The sequence below is a fragment of the Grammomys surdaster genome, unplaced genomic scaffold (assembly GCF_004785775.1).
Source record: "Grammomys surdaster isolate TR1022 unplaced genomic scaffold, NIH_TR_1.0 63, whole genome shotgun sequence".
NCBI classification, from domain to species: domain Eukaryota; kingdom Metazoa; phylum Chordata; class Mammalia; order Rodentia; family Muridae; genus Grammomys; species Grammomys surdaster.
Genome location: NW_021604565.1, coordinates 23,521,237 through 23,525,585, shown reverse-complemented (window position 1 = coordinate 23,525,585; position 4,349 = coordinate 23,521,237). Strand labels below are relative to the sequence as shown.

Below are 4,349 nucleotides of genomic sequence, written 5' to 3'. Positions count from 1 at the left end.
GAATGTACCAGAGACCTGGGAAGTGAGAGACTCTCAAGACTTAAAGGAAGGAATCTTAGATGAAATGCCCTACAGTAGAGGGAAAGAGCCCACCTCCAGAAGAAAGACAGGGCATCAAGTGAGGGATGGGGTTGCCATTCCACAGTCAAAACTCTGACCTATAATTGTTCCAGTCTGAAAGAACTGAATGGACAGAAATGGAGAGGACTCTGAGGAAAAGAAGGTCCAGTGACAGACCCAAGGTGGGTTCCAGCTCAAAGGGAGGCCCGTAGGCCTGACACTATTACTGAGGCTATGGAGCACTCATATAAAGGGACCTATCATGACTGCCCTCCAAAACACCCAACAAGCAGCTGAAAGAGTCAGATGCAGATATTTGCACCAAACCAATGAACAGAAGTGGCTGTGTTGCCTTAGGGAAAAGCTGGAAGAAGATGATGAGTAGGGCTACCCTGTGGGAGGACCAGCAGTCTCAATTAATCTGGACTAACAAGATCTCTCAGACCCTGGCAGCATACACTAGCTGATAGGAGGCCCCCAACACATATACAGCAGAGGACTGCTGGGTCTGGGTTCACTCAGAGAAGATGCACCTAAGCCTCAAGAGACTGGTGGCCTCAGGCAGTTTAGAGGTCTGGTTGGGGATAGGACATGGGGAGTGGGGACATCCTCATGGAGACAGGGGAGCAGGGAGAATATATGGGATGTGGAACAGTTGGAGGTTGGACAAGTAGCGGAATAAAATCTGGAGTGTTAAAAAAAGACGATTAAATAAAATAAAGGAATAAAAAAACAATGCCCCTCATAGCTTCATATATTTCAATGCTTAGTCACTAAGGAGTAACATTATTTAAAAGGAATAACAGAATTAGGATGTATATCCTTATGTGGTCTTGATTGAAGAAGTATCTCAGTGAGGGTTGGATTGGAAGTTTCTAAAGCCTAGCCTCTTTCTCTCAGGGTATAAGTATCAGTTAAAGTTATAGCACATTTCTGCATCATGCCATGCAACCTATCATAATGATTATAAATCAAATCTCTGAAACTATAAGCAAGTCCCAAATTAAATGCTTTACTTTATAAATATTGCTTGCTCATGGTATTTCTTCCAAGCATTAGAACAGTGACTAAGATAGTTATCTTTCATTGGTTCAATTTCAAAGTCTTCAAAAAACATTCCATTACTTGACAGTGTTCTTTGGTATATAGTTCTAATACTTACAATATGCTATTCTATGGATACATTACTAGATAGAGGTCAATAATATTTCTTTCAACTTTAAAGACTGGATTTATTTGGAGAAATCCAAAAAATCCTCAACCCAAAGAAAGGGATTTTACATCTCAAGACATCTCCCAAGTAAAATCTACATATTACAAATCATTTTCATAGAAGATATTTTTTAGAAATTTTACAAGTATTTGGGAGTAGGCCATAAGTCAACCACTGTTTTTATTTTAACAGAGGAGCAAAGTAGGGTAATGGGAAAAAACATCTGTCTAGAATTCCCACTACTGGTAATTGCTTCCTCATCCAAAAGTGACCATTCTATTCATGTGTTTACTGGAAGTCACACCATTTCCCTTACTACCTGGTAGAAAATACAATAAGCCACCTCCCCAAAGTTTATGAAACCAAGATTGAATTTCCCATTCATTTTTGTTTCCAAGTGGTATTACTTGTTAGTGGCCTGTAGACTTCATTCTCAACTACCCCCTTCAGAAGGTGGTGAAAAAATAAAACAATTTTCCTTAGGCTGGCCCCATTTAAGTCAGAACTAAAGTAGAGGGGCTGGCAGCCTCCAGGAGAAAGTTTGAGACTATACTAGATCTACCCTTCTAAGGATGGGAAGTTTATTCAAGTAATGTTTGGGAATTCACAGGTGCTACCTTAAGAAAAGAATTAGAAAGTAGAAATCTCACTTCGCCCTTGCACCTTTCTCTACTGCCTAACTGATGTGACTGCCTCTCTGTCACTGCATTTCTGCTGAATGAAGCCCTAGGCATTATTCACACAGCTAACTGCTTGGTATCATCTGACACTCTACTTTCCCAATGTGGTAGCCATATCTCAGGCTACAACAGTGATTTTCCGGTTACTTCAATACTTTAAAAGGCTGAAGCAGCATGGAAAAGAATTTCATTTCATTAAAAAAAAATTTAGAAAGGTCCTCAGGAGATGGTGAGTTTATTTTGTCTTGTTTGGATAAAGGTTTGATCTGCTCTTGACTGTTCCCTGATGGAGACTAGGAGAAACCGCAGGGTATGAAGGTCTACTCAGTACCGTCGTCTCCCTCTTTCTCATCCTCAGCGTCCACAGACAGAACAACATACTTGCTTGCAGAAGTGAACTTGGAGGCTATATGCTTCTCAGATTTCTTTGGCTCAGGAGCAGATCTGGAGTCTTGATCTTATTTGCTGTTGTTCCTATCCAACTCTGTTTCCTTCATCCCTAGGACCATGGGTAGAGTTTCCAGTTTAGCCTTTTGTGACACTCACCCCATTTACTTTATTTTCGTCTTTCCTTGCTGATCTTTCCTCAGATGGCTGAGCTGGAGCTAATTTCCCTCCACCACTTGTAGGGGACTGCTGCTCTGTGTCTGAGTTCTGAGATCCAGCAGGAGGGTTAGAGCTGAGCTTCACCCATGCGTTCTCCTTTGGTGGAGGGGCTGACATTATCTTTAGAGATTGGTCAGGTTTAGGAGGAGGCGTAAAGGTTGGATAGTCTTCTTATTGAGGGTTTCATTTTCTAGAGACTTCTCACTCTCTTGTATTCCAGTGTGACTTATTTCTGCCAGATGTGGCCAAGGTCCCAGTCTGTGATGACTCACTTCCTGTCCTTGACAGTTCTCTTCCTGAGTTTCTTCACTTTGCCAATTTTGGTGTCTCTCCAGGGAACTGGCGGTCTAGGTTTGGCTCATCCGGATGACTCTGCAGCTTCTCCTCTTTCTGTAGCTGCTCCTCTACTTCTTTTTCTCTACCAACTGTGACAGCAGACTTCGCCCCCTCCACACACACCACCCATCAAGATAGAAGCCACTCAGCTGGACTGGGAGGTGTCTGCAGAAGAATCACCTTTAGGAGTACTTCGAGGCTTTAGATTTAGTTTAGGTCTGGGGGGGGGGCTAAGGGGAGGCCCTGTCATCACACCTATAATCATCCAAGTGTAATCATCTCTGGAGTTCTATGATGGACCACCCCTCCTGTCATATCGGTCTTCATAGTGGTCCCCTACTTCCTCTGTAGTCATCATCCCTCCAGCACCCACTTCCAAATGCTCTTCCACTACTGCTTATCCTGGAGTCGTACATAGTCTGGGTCACAGTCTCTGCTGCTTCGGTCATCATAGCAATCCTGGCCCCCATAGAGGTCCATGTTTCTGTGTAGGCCGTCCTGATAGCAGTTTCTATGCCCAGCTCTATACCAGTCTGAATCTTAGAGATCTCACTACTTGTCTCCAAAGCTCTCATTGCCTCTTCTAAGTGGGTTATCGTCAAACCTGTCTGTGGCAAGACGGGTCTTCCAGGCTGTGTCTGTTTTGTCTGAATTTCCGTTTTTTATCTCCACCAAAAGAACAGACATCCCTGTCTTTATCCTATCCTTGATCAGACACATCCACTAGAATTCTCCTGTTACCTGGAGACTCTTCACTGATACTCAGAGCGCTGAGCAGAGAATCCAGGTCCTTACATTCTGCATAGCCAAAACCTTTCAACAAGTCTGAATTGCTGGGTTGATGTGATAAGCCTACTGCGCTGATAATTAATTCTCTAGAGAATTCCTTAATGGAGTCTTCTGTCACATCATAGGGCAGATTCCCTAGGAAAGCAGTATAGGGAGGAGACTTGGGAAGATGGCTCCGGTTGTACTGGGTTCCCGAGCAGCCCATGAAGCAGTGGAACATATGGAACAATCAATTGGAGGTTCTCTGTACACATCATCATCCTTACTATATCAAGTTGTTAACACATCTCCTTTCAGATGTCTGTGTATCAGCTCAGTTAACTGGTTTAGGGACATAGGTGGTTCTTCTACCAGTTCCCCCATCCTTAGCTAGAAAATTTGTTAGGGAGATGGCTTTTCCTTTTCTTACTCTTTGTTTTTGCTGAGGCTGCCATGTTGGGAGAGGTATGGCGAACACATGAGGTCAATAATACTTACTCCTTTTAAATATCACTTTTTCATTTTCCATTTAGTACACATGTGCCCCACCCCCGAAATGTACATGTACACAGAGAAAGAGACCAGGTGGTACAGAGAGTCAGAGAGGTAGAAAGATGGAGACAGAGAAACAGAAAGACAGAGACAAGAAAAGACTATTTCTTGGCCTAGCTGCCCATGTTACTCAT

General features: G+C 43.1%; 1 pseudogene; it reads right to left on the bottom strand.

The window, feature by feature from the left end:
* Nucleotides 1-2,273: 2,273 nt before the first annotated feature.
* Nucleotides 2,274-4,118, bottom strand: LOC114621671 (annotated as a pseudogene).
* Between the last annotated feature and the right edge of the window lie 231 nt (nt 4,119-4,349).